This window comes from Bombyx mori, chromosome W, assembly GCF_030269925.1.
Source record: "Bombyx mori chromosome W, ASM3026992v2".
Lineage (NCBI taxonomy): Eukaryota > Metazoa > Arthropoda > Insecta > Lepidoptera > Bombycidae > Bombyx > Bombyx mori.
The window spans coordinates 10,636,860-10,649,972 of NC_085135.1; the positions used below are offsets into that span (position 1 = coordinate 10,636,860).

The window sequence follows — 13,113 nt, forward strand, 5'->3', positions numbered from 1 at the left end:
TTTTTTTTTTTTTTTTTTTTATGATTGAAAGTTTACTGGTGGCCCGAAGGCCTTTCCAGTTTCACCAGGACAGGTGGGCGAGCAAAGGCTCAGCCAAGAGGGGTGGGATTTGCTAACAACTGCCCGAGCGCCTCCGAAGGAGACCTAACAACTCAAGAGCAATTGTTTCGCGAATGAATCTACTACCGGATCGGAATCGCGACCCGCTGAGAAGATCCGGCGAGAAACTCAGCGGGCTGATGCATGGGTTAGGTTGCACGTCGACCTCTTTGTCGAGTTCGACGAGTACGGTTACCGGGGTCCCTAAGCCTGCCCCTAGTATTAGAGCTGAAGGCAACTAATGCAAAGGTTATTGGATCTGATGGATCCGTAAGGACGTGTCTAGGACGTCGACGGTGACTGGCTCCTGCATGATCAGCATTCGGAGAGTAGTCAGCGGCGGCAACGATAAGGCGATTATCATGACGCATAGCCTTATCGAAGTATCGTTCCGACGCTGACTTCATGTATTTCCGAATTGATTCGAGGCCCAGGTCGTCGTGTAGGTCAACGTTCCTCACGAACCACGGAGCGCCGACAGCTAACCTGCAAAAGCGGGATTGTAGGGATTGGAGGGTGTCTATGTGTGTGCGGGCCGCGTGAGCGAACACCACACTCGCGTAAGTCATGACGGGCCTTATGCAAGTTTTGTAAAGTGTCACCTTGTTCCGAAGGGACATTTTACTCCGCTTACAGATCATGGGGTAGAGTCTACCGAGAATAAACGCGGCACGGTCACGGACTGATTTTATATGCGGGCGGAATGTCATCGATGCATCCAGGGTAACGCCCAGGTACTTGACCTTCCTGGCCCAGGGTATGGGTTGTCTAAAGAGAGTAATCGGGGGTGTGAGATTCCTCCTCCTAATCCGGGAGGAAATCCGTGTGGAGCTTCCCCTCTGAAATAGCACCGCAGTACTTTTCGCTGGGTTGATGTCTATGCGCCATTTTCGGAACTACTGTCCTAGGGCTAGGGCTGCGCTCTGAAGCTTCTTCGCGATTAGGGACTTATTTCTACTAGAATAGTAAACAGTCGTGTCGTCGGCGAATAAAGCTAAATGGGTCGGCGGCGACCGGGGAATATCGTTGACGAATAAGCTAAATAGGAGGGGTGAGAGGACAGAGCCTTGCGGGACTCCAGCTGTGAGAGGTCGTGGGGAGGAGCGGGTTCCCTCGACTCGATATCGAAAAGAGCGGTTCGACAAGAAGTCCCGTATGATGAGCACGAGACTATCCGGCACGCCCATGTTGAATAGTTTGAAAATCAAACCATTGTGCCAGACTTTGTCGAACGCTTTTGCGACGTCGAAGAAGAGAGCTCCCGTGTATAACGGTTTTGGTCGATTAAGCCCCACAAGAATGTGCTCCGTGAGGCGGTGCACCTGTTGAACGCATGAGTGATTTGTACGGAATCCGAATTGTTCATCGATGAGAATGCCCTTGGATGAGACGAAATCTCTGAGGCGCTTGTAGAGCAGACGCTCATACAGTTTGCCTAGAGACATGAGGAGGCTAATCGGGCGGTAGCTCGTCGGATGATTTTTTGGTTTACCGGGTTTATGTATGCCGATAACGTCCGCTTCTTTCCACACCGCGGGAAAGATACAGTTCGCCATAGCGGCATTGAAAATAGATGCCAACATCACGATGAGTTGGACGGGTAGAAGTTTAATAACGCGGTTAGATATACCGTCGGAACCGGGAGCCTTGCGAGGACGTAGGTCTTTGATCAAGTCTTTAACTTCCATCGGGGTGACGGGTGGTAACGCATCCGAGGGTGGCAAGGAGGCTCTGCGTTCTACCTCACTGTCTACTAATTCTACATGAACAGGGTCCACGGATTGAGTGCTGGGCGTGCACTGGGTTTGCAATGTATCGGCCAGCAGCTCTGCTTTTTCGTCATCATCAAAGGCCGCGAGTCGGCCTGAGGGGTCTACGAGGGGGGGCATAGTTACTACCGTATCCGATTTGAGAGTACGAGCTAAGCGGTAGTAAGACCTTTGGGAGGGCGCGAGTCCTTCTAAGAAATCAGACCATCTGGCATCTCGGACTTCGGCGATGCGAGACTTTACGTCGCGTTGTAGGGCACGCATTCGAATACGATTTTCCGCGGTAGGATACCTGTCGTAGGCGCGTATCGAGGCGTTCTTAGCTCTAAGGAGTTCCCTAATATCGTCGGACAATTTGAAGCGGTGAAGGAAGTCCTCCGCTACAACTTGTTTCGATGACCTATCTAATGTCGAGGTGATGTGTGATGTTAAGATGTCTATGGCTTCAGCGGTATCCTGAGGAGACGGGGTAGAGTCCGGGTTAAACGGGAGCGATGGTGGATCAGATTCAGCCATGCTGATGCCCAGCGTGTGCCAATCCACCACAGTCCTCGTGACGGGAACGGAATCGGGAGCGCGACCGAGCTTCATGACGACGGGACGGTGGTCTGAATCTAACTCTGAAACTACTTCGATCGAGTGTAAGCGCAGAGTTACGTTTTTTAATAACGCTATGTCGAGTATATCCGGGCGATGCGCGATATTTAGCGGGTAGTGAGTCGGAGTTAACGGAGCGACGATATCGAAGGCGAGATCATCGACTAACGCGTCAAGCCGCCTGCCATTCGGGGTTGTGGTGTGTGAGTTCCACCTGATGTGTTTACAATTTAGGTCGCCCGCCAGAATGACAGAGCTCCCCATACCGAGCAGCGCCTCAATATCACTGCTTAGAACGATCTTATCCGGTGGAAGATAAACGGACGCGATAACGATCGGCGCGTGTCCCGTCAGTGAGATTCGGCACACTGATGCTTCGATATTAGCGAGCGCGGGAGGATCGAGCGGGACGCAATGCAGGGCTCTTCTATAGTAAATAACGGTACCACCACCACGGGCAGAGAGCCTGTCGTTCCTGACCATGTTATAGTTCGCGATTTTAGGGTCACGGCGCGCGGGCTTAAGTAGGGTCTCCTGCACTAAGAAAATGTCAATTTGATGGTCACGCAAAAAATCACAAACCTGATCACGTTGATTTGCGAGACCTTAAGCGTTAAAAAATCCTATTGTTACGGATAAGGGTTTTATTCTACTAATGTACGCCATTGATTACCGGCGGAGTGAGGGGAGGACGTACGTATTTAACGACGCGTATACGTCAGCGTATTCTTGCACAACGGCGATGAAATGTTGTGCAGTGGAGGCGGCGCGAATGGCGTCACCCAAAGCGTTAACACGCTCAAAGTTGATCGACTGAAAAAAGTCGATCGCTAGAGCGAGATTTTCGGACGCGGTCGGAGGGCAGGTCGCGGGGGAGGGACGTATCGCGGGGGTGGGACGAGTCGCGGGGGAGAGAGTTGTAGCCGTGTTCATGTACGGCAACGGTTTAGCCCAAGCCGAGACGCTGGGCACCGACGCCGGCACGAAAGCAGGCTTAGCCTTCGGCACAGAGGGTACCGTGGCTTTGATGTCTGGGCCGGAAGCTCGGAGGCGGTTTTGACGGGCGACGCGGCGATTTATTTTTGGAGCTCGGGGGCATCCACGGTAGTTCGCGGGGTGACCTTGTGTTCGGCACAGGACACAGCTAGGCGGTTCCGTCGCGGTTTTTTGGTCGCGAGCGCAGAGGGCCGTGGCGTGATCGCCCAAACATTTAACACATCGGGGGCGCGCGTGACAGTTACGGGAAGAGTGCCCGTACAGTTGGCAGTTATGGCACTGACTAGGAGTGCTTTTTTTATGGGGGACTTCGACGGCAATACCGGAGAGCCTACAGACGGTCCGAATGTTAAAAATTTGCTTACCCTCGGGGGTAGGCTGGAGGGCGACTAAAACCATATTGTATGGCTGCCTACCGCGGCCGGTGTGCATGCGGTGCACGGAATTTACTGGTAGGCCTTGTTCTATCAGATCTGCCTTGACGAGATCGGCATCTAGCTCCTTCGGGATTCCACGTATGACAACGCGGAGTTCGCGCTCCTCCTGGAGCGTATAAGTGTGGAAACTTATACGCTCCTTTCGGAAGTAACTTGAGAGGGCCCTATGGTCGTCGGGTGTCGTTACTTTTATTTGAATCCCGTTGGCGAGATTACGGGCGCTGGCAAAATTAATATTTTTGGCCTTAAGGGCCAGGGAAACTCGGTCCCAAGCTGCCTTCTCTTGAAGGATAACCGGGGGAGGGGTCTGAGTTTTAGATTGCGCCACCGGTCGCGGCGACGGAGTGGCACGGGCTGGAGGCGCAACGGGAGTCTGAGGGCGGGGGCGCGACGTGTTCGCGGCTTTGCTAATTTTAGCGGCCGCGAGAGCTCGAGACTCCGCGGCACGCTTCTTACCCTTTTGTACCAGGGTGAATCCATCCGTCGATGAGGCGGGGGCGAGGTCGACCTCCATCTCCGAGTCAGAGTCGGAGGACGAGGTGGCGGGCGCAGGTGACCTACAAGCAGGAGTTTTGGAGGGCGCGACGGAGGCCGCGGATGATCGCGCTGCTGGAACGGTGGCCACGGCGGACGACGCAGTAGTTTTACTCGCCAGTATAGGCGACGCGGGAACGGCAGGCACGACGGAGGCTGCGGTGCTCGATGTAGACGCTTTGCACGCAGGTACAGGCGACGCAGGAGCAGCGAGCACGGCGGAGTCTTCGAGAGAGCTCGCAGTGTGATTGGCCTTGAAAGCCAGAAACTCTGAGGCGAGCTGTGGGTGACGAAGTCGGAGGAATTCCACGAATACAGCGTCCATGATCGCTGAGTACCCAGGTGGGGCGGCCCCGGGTCTTGAAAACACTCGAGGCCCCAACTTCTCGGACCTGAGCGGTTCTATTGAACACAGGTGGCAATGCGGCGCGATTACTACAGGACAAAGAAAAAGCACAACAAAACAGAAATTACAAAAAGAAGCAAAACAAATAAATACTTGCAGGAAAACACTTTGTCGGCAAATGTTCCACGAACACAAAAATAACTAAAACAAAACAAATAAAAGCTTCCAGGAAACACACTTGGTCGGCAGATGTATCACGAACACAGGCCGCGCGAACAATGGCCGGGCTAATAAAAGCCGGGCGAACAAAGACCGGGCGATCGAGTGGACGATGAGCACGTCCGCACGTGACGGGTGCCTCTATCGGAATGAGGTTCATTTCTATAAAGTTTCAAGGCATTGTAAGGTGCAATTACACTTTTTTCACAAATGTCATTCCACCAGGGATGTCTGCTCTAAAATTTATTTGGTTTAGTGAGTTTAGGAATTGTCATATCTTTTAAACCATTTTAAAGTATCTAATCGGAAACAAAAATCATTAAGGTAAAAGCTCCTAATACGGCGGTAGTCAAAATCGCTTCCTATTACGGTGGTATTTCTATTTTCGACATTTATTCTTGTTTTATTCAGTTTAAGCTCACCGAAACGGAATCTATTTATTCTAAATCTATTACTTCATAACATAACTGACATTTTCAAGTGTAGCATATAAACAACACTACAAGATCTATCAGTTTGTAGCACGGCATCAACGTGAGAGGAGTTTCCATACAAACGCGGAACAAAAAAATAAGTACACTAATATTTAGAAACTAAGTTTTTTGTATTAATAAGTCGTTCAACTTTGTCAATGTGTTATTTATAGCATTTTCCTACTATTATACTTACTTTTTAAATAGCTTGTTTCATATATGTAACTCATTTTTTACTCAAAAAATCAGAAACAAAATACCGCCGTAATACGGTACGAATTTTATAGATTAATCCTAATACGGTGGTATAACTCCGAAATAGGAAATATACTGGGCAATTTAATTGTGTATAACTTTCAATTTATTAAGTTATTGAATTAGTTCCAAGTTTAGTTGGAATAATTATTAATCTTGTAAATTAGAAACCATATTCTGCGGTATGTATTATTCATTAAAAATCTAGTTAAATATGAAAACTGTCGAGTGCAAAATGTTGGTTTCTTAGAAGGGGTAAAAATAGGAAGGTGTATTTTAATTAATCACAAATCATTTATTTTGTATAACTGTTGACTTGAGTTTTACACATCTGGGCCAAAAAACTGTTATCGTTTGATTAAGTATTTACATTCTTTGTTTATCGAAATTTTGATGGGTCAGAATTAGGATTAAAAAAATACGAGTAGTTTTCCTATTACGGTGGTAGTTATTTCCAGGTAACTCTGTGTTAGGTTCTATGATCTCCTATTACGGTCATATTCATAGAACATAAAATTACAAGTTTTAGGATTCCATAGAAATAATAGAAAGGTTATTTATACTTATTTTACACAAAAAGATAATACAATAAAAACAGATTTAAAGAATGTCTAAATACTATGTACAAAGGCGAGCTTAACTCTTCATGAGTTTTCTTCCAGCAAACCCTTTTCAGAGAGAAATACGATGTATAAGAGGGGAATAGTGTACAAGTGAAAGGTTATTAAAATATATTAAATACAGTGGATTTCATTAATAACGACCTCGGTTATAGCAACGTCGAACTTACGTCCCTTGAATTTAAAGCATACTTTCGTAAGAAATTCATTCGGTAAGAGCGACTTTGGATACTATAGCGTCAATTTCGGGTATAGCGATTTGTTTTTATGAACCATTTATGACAGATTCCCAGAAATCCCGTACAGATATTTCTATTGAGTCGGTAAAGGCACAAAGACTCATTCATAAAACTATTAAACTTTCTTATCTTTTGTTTACATTCACAGATGACCATCTGTGAAACATTCACAGATGGTCAAGCAAATGCTTTGTTTGTTTGTTCCTAAGCAGTCCTCAATAAATTTACCATTAAGTAATTCTATTTTGTTCATCTTAAATATGTATAGCTCTATTTAGACAGCAGTGGCAGCGGCCGCCGCATCAGCCACCGAACATTTTTATCCTTTCCAGCGATACTGATCTATAAAACAATGTAGATAAAGTTTAAAATTCTTTCAAAGCTGAAAGTGCTCTTCGCACCTTTTTTTCTCCTACCAATGCTGATAGCCTTGGCAGGCTATTTCAGCTTCCCCTTGACGTGTAGATGATCTCATGGGGCTCAAACCGGGAGTGTTGCTAACACTGACCCTACGAAGAGCAGTGCTTCGAAGAATCTACCACTGGATCGGAAACGCGACCAACTAAGAAGATCCGGTGAGAAATTCAGTGGGCTGCGTCTATAGGTTGATTTCTTCTTCGAGTTCTTCATCGCAAGCGACGGGTTCGGCGAGGACGGTAACCGGTGCTTGAGGTACCTAAAACACCGTTAATGGATCGGGAAGATCCGTAATGACGCGCTTAGGGCGACGTCGACTGCTCACCATTCGGTCCACAAGATCGGGTAGGCCTTCGCATCGCTGTCGGCCGTTGCCACCGATGTCTGAATTGAGCCGAAAACTTCACTTACCTTAAGTTTACCATTAAGTTTAAGTCTAAAAAACCTTAGTTACTCCTTATATCATCAGCTATCTATTAGTGAAAGTCTCGTCAAAATCGGTCCAGTCGTTCCAGAGATTAGCCGGAACAAACAGACAGACAGACAAAAATTGTAAAAAATGTTATTTTGGTGTATGTACCGTATATATATTTATATGCATGTGGTAAAAAGCGGTTATTTCAATATTACAAACAGACACTCCAATTTTATTTATGTGTATACATTCGAAATTCCCGAGAATTTTCATGTTAAAATACAATCCAAATCACTTTTAAACGCGGTAAAAATGTACTTGACGGCGTTAACAATATTTCTAATAAACATCACGTGCAACAGGCGTGACTCACACAAGCCGGGTGCGCCGGCCGTGTCGTTTCACTCGTGCAACAGAAGTGACTCATAAGCCAGCTGCGCCGGCTAGTATAAAAAGGCGGTGCGTGCCTTGCGAGAAACCAACATTCTCGCTCACGACTCGGTCGTGCGCGGACGTGCTTTCCGATCCGTGGCCCGCTTGCGAGCTGCGTCTCTGAACTCACAGTTGTGCTCGACAGTGTAGTGACCGTGAATACATCGTGCGTACAATTCAGTAGTGCGGACGTGCCGATCCGTTGGTCGCTTGCGATCTGCGTATCGAGGTCCATTTTTGTGCGCTAAAGTTTTGTAACCGCGAACCCACCCTTACCAACTGCCTTTTTCAAGGCAAAACCAATCGCTACGTTCAGCTTCCTGTGGCACTCACAGGCTAGCGATTTCCTAACCCTTCCCAAAAACAACAGTCTTTTTCAAGACTAGACCCCCGCTCGCGATTCTGCCTGCTGTAGCACTATACAGCCCGAGCGGGTTCCTTTCCTTTTCCCCGCCGATTGCCGTTTTCACGGCATAGGCATTCCCCCCCCCCCTGCTCCTTGCTGTCCTGCAGCACAGGGGGGTTACAAATCCTATCCGGGGCCTCGCCTTTCGGCGAGTTCAACAAAAGTCCCGGGGCCGCCCCCCCCGGGCAAGAAGACCGAAGATGAGCGAAGATTTTGTGTGCGACAGTGATAGTGCTAGGGACATTGTCGGGTTCCTCCGGGATAGGTACCCGTCAATTAGGGCCGAGTATCTCAGCTATAGGGCCTCTCGTGGCAATCCCTCCCCCCCCGCGTCCGTCGCCGCGTATTTCAACCGTGCCTCGGAGGCACGCCGCGCGCCCCCCGCCGCCGCGTTAAGTTCGAGCGCACGTTCCGACGATGCGGCTCACATAGCGCCTAGCGCTACCCCCACCCCCGCGCCCGCGTCGACTACGTCATCGCGCGTTTCGTCCGTCGCGACCTCGATCGTTTCGAGTTCAGGCTCCGATACCGAATCGGAGATGGATTTCGAATCCGCGTCAAGCCCTCAGCCTGGAACTTCGGATGGGTTCCAAACCGTAACGCGCGGTAAAAAGCGTACTCGCGCCGTGGAGTCCCGGAGCTCCACGACGAAGCAGACTAAATCCGCGACCGCCTCCCGCCCGCAGGTAGTCGTGACACCGGAGTCGGACTCCGCTCGCCGTGTAACCCCACCGCCGCGTCCCAAACCCGCGCCCGCTCCTAAAGTAGCTGCCCCGCCCCCGCTGATTCTCCAGGAAAAAACTGCGTGGAACCGCGTTTCCCAGGCCCTTCAGGCAAATAAAATTAATTATACCCATGCGCGTAACGTCGCGCATGGGATTCAGATAAAGGTCGCAACGCCGGGCGACCATAGGGCCCTCTCTTCATACCTCCGAAAGGAGAACATAGGTTTTCACACCTATGCTCTTCAGGAGGACCGCGAGCTCCGCGTAGTAATACGCGGAGTCCCAAAAGAGCTAGATATCGAGTACATTAAGGAGGATCTGACCGCTCAGTCCCTCCCGCTAGTTAGTGTGCACCGGATGCACAGTGGGCGGGGCAAACAGCCCTACAACATGATTCTAGTAGCGCTAGAACCCACCCCGGAGGCCAAAAAGAAGATCGCATGTCTCACGACAATTTGCGGCCTATCCGGGATCTCAATTGAAGCCCCCCATAGACGTGGCACTCCCGGGCAGTGCTACAGATGCCAGCTTTACGGCCACTCGGCTCGTAATTGCCACGCGCGCCCCCGCTGCGTAAAGTGCCTCGGCGACCACGCCACACTAGATTGCTCGCGTGTTAGGGAAACCGCGACCGAACCTCCAAGCTGTGTCCTATGCCTTAAGCAAGGGCACCCCGCGAACTACCGTGGATGTCCTAGGGCTCCGCGAAAACGTCCGACCCACCCAGCCCCCCGAACCGTCGGCCCAAAGACTTCGGCGCCTTCAGTGCCGAAACCCGCCTTCGTGCCGGCTGCAGTTCCCACGGTGTCGGCGTGGAAAAAACCGCTGCCGTATACGAAGGCGGGAACGGAAACCGCACCCCCGCCCCCGCTCGTGACACGCCCCGCGCCCCAGCCCCTGCTCGCACCTCGCCCCGCGCCCGCGTTCCGTCCCCCGCAACCCTCTGCCGCCAACGACTTCGCGCTCGTGCGTGACTTCGTCACCGCGGTCAACTTCGACCGTCTGCGATCGTTCGCTGACGCTATCCGTAGGTCGGTAACCCCCGAACAGCGGCTCGCGGCCGCTTTCGATCACATGGACGTTTACGAGTCCGTGTCGCGTACGTTATAAAATCTTTACCGGTAACCAATGGCGCAAAAAGGTAGAGAAAAACCGTATTCCCTTACGTTAGCATTCTACAATGCTAACGGACTCGCGCGGCAACGCGATCAAATTTTCGAATTCCTCCGCGATAATCTTGTAGATATTCTATTAGTGCAGGAAACCTGTCTGAAGCCCTCGCGTCGCGACCCGAAAGTCGCGAATTACGTCATGGTTAGGAATGACAGACTCACCGCCTCCAAAGGCGGGACTGCCATTTACTATAGGCGGGCCCTGCACGTTGTCCCTCTCGATACTCCCTCGCTCTCACATATCGAGGCGTCAGTGTGCCGTATCTCGCTGACGGGACACCAGCCGATCGTCATCGCATCCGTTTATCTCCCCCCGGACAAGCCCCTTCTGAGCAGTGACATCGAGTCACTGTTCGGCATGGGAGACTCCGTCATCCTGGCAGGCGATTTAAATTGCCACCACACTAGGTGGAACTGCCATCGTACTAACGTTAACGGTAGGCGTCTCGACGCGTTTATAGACGACCTCACCTTTGAAATAGTCGGTCCCCCAACTCCAACATGTTATCCGTATAACATCGCGCTCCGTCCGAGCACTATAGACCTGGCATTGCTTAGGAACGTAACTCTGCGCTTGCGTTCCATCGAAGCAATGTCAGAGCTCGACTCAGACCACCGACCTGTCGTTATGCAGCTCGGTCGCCCCCACAACCCAGTCACTGTTACGAGGACCATGGTGGATTGGAATAAGCTGGGCACGTGCCTAGCCGACACCGCTCCGCCAATCCTCCCTTACGGCCCGGATTCGAATCTATCCCCCGAGGACACCGTCGAATCCATAAACATCATTACCGATCACATCTCTTCCGCGATCATTAGATCTTCAAAAGAAGTCGATGTGGAGGACAGCTTCCACCGCATCAGACTGTCCCCCGATCTTAGGAATCTCTTAAGAGTTAGGAACGCGGCAATCCGGGCCTACGATCGTCTTCCCACGCATTCAAACCGGATTCGGATGCGTCGTCTACAACGCGAAGTCCACTCCCGCCTAAGCGACGCGCGTAACGATAATTGGCATAGTTATCTAGAACAACTCGCGTCCTCCCACCAAGCATACTGGCGACTAGCTAGGACTCTCAAATCCGAAACTACCGCTACTATGCCTCCCCTCATACGCCCTTCAGGCCAACCACCGGCATTCGATGACGATGACAAGGCTGAGCTGCTGGCCGATGCACTGCAAGAGCAGTGCACCACCAGCACTCAACACGCGGACCCCGAACACACCGAGTTAGTCGACAGGGAGGTCGAGCGCAGAGCTTCCCTGCCGCCCTCGGACGCGTTACCCCCCATTACCACTGACGAAGTTAGAGACGCGATCCACAATCTCCAACCTAGGAAGGCACCCGGCTCCGAAGGCATCCACAACCGCGCGCTAAAATTTTTGCCAGTCCAACTGATAGCAATGTTGGCTACAATTTTAAATGCCGCTATGACGCACTGCATCTTTCCCGCGGTGTGGAAAGAAGCGGACGTTATCGGTATACATAAGCCGGGCAAACCGACAAACGAAACTTCTAGTTACCGTCCGATTAGTCTCCTCCCGACGATAGGAAAAATTTACGAACGGCTCCTTAGGAAACGCCTCTGGGATTTTGTTACCGCGAACAAAATTCTCATTGACGAACAGTTCGGATTCCGCTCTAAACACTCGTGCGTACAACAAGTGCACCGCCTCACGGAGCACATTCTGATAGGACTAAATAGGCGTAAACAAATCCCGACCGGCGCCCTCTTCTTCGACATCGCGAAGGCGTTCGACAAAGTCTGGCACAACGGTTTAATTTATAAACTGTACAACATGGGAGTGCCAGACAGACTCGTGCTCATCATACGAGACTTCTTGTCGAACCGTTCGTTTCGATATCGAGTAGAGGGAACTCGTTCTCGTCCCCGTCAACTGACCGCCGGAGTCCCGCAAGGCTCCGCGCTCTCCCCGTTATTATTTAGTTTGTATATCAATGATATACCCCGGTCTCCGGAGACCCATCTAGCGCTCTTCGCCGATGACACGGCTATCTACTACTCGTGTAGGAAGATGTCGCTGCTTCATCGGCGACTCCAGATCGCAGTAGCCACCATGGGACAGTGGTTCCGGAAGTGGCGAATAGACATCAACCCCACGAAAAGCGCAGCGGTGCTCTTCAAAAGGGGTCGCCCTCCGAACATCACTTCGAGCATCCCACTCCGTAGTAGGCGCGCAAACACCTCCGCCGTTAGCCCCGTCACTCTCTTTGGCCAGCCCATACCGTGGGCCTCGCAGGTCAAATACCTAGGCGTCACCCTCGACAGAGGGATGACATTCCGTCCCCATATAAAAACGGTACGCGACCGCGCCGCGTTTATTCTAGGACGACTCTATCCAATGCTTTGTAGTCGAAGCAAACTGTCCCTCCGCAATAAGGTAACCCTCTACAAAACTTGTATACGCCCCGTCATGACGTATGCAAGCGTAGTGTTCGCTCACGCAGCCCGCACCAACTTGAAATCCCTTCAGGTTATTCAATCACGATTCTGCAGGATAGCCGTCGGAGCGCCTTGGTTCCTTAGGAATGTGGATCTCCACGACGACCTGGAGCTCGACTCTTTCAGTAAGTATCTACAGTCGGCATCGCTGCGCCATTTTGAGAAGGCGGCACGACATGAGAACCCTCTCATCGTAGCCGCTGGAAATTACATACCCGACCCAGTAGACCGAATGGTAAACCGTCGACGTCGCCCAAAGCACGTCATTACGGATCCTCCTGATCCATTAACGGTGCTTTTAGGCACCACAAGCACCGGTCACCGTCCTCGTCGAACCCGTCGCTTGCGACGAAGGGCTCGACGAGCGAACTAACCCATAGACACAGCCCACTGAGTTTCTCGCCGGATCTTCTCAGTGGGTCGCGTTTCCGATCCGGTGGTAGATTCTGCGAAGCACTGCTCTTGCTAGGGTCAGTGTTAGCAACTCTCCGGTTGA

General features: G+C 50.9%; 1 non-coding gene across 1 annotated transcript; it reads right to left on the reverse strand.

Annotated features, from left to right (window-relative positions):
• Window positions 1–11,062: 11,062 nt before the first annotated feature.
• Mir3345 (microRNA mir-3345) lies at window positions 11,063–11,171 on the reverse strand. The gene is given in 1 exon segment (NR_107623.1): window positions 11,063–11,171. It is a non-coding gene; the product is annotated as a microRNA mir-3345 (primary transcript).
• Between the last annotated feature and the right edge of the window lie 1,942 nt (window positions 11,172–13,113).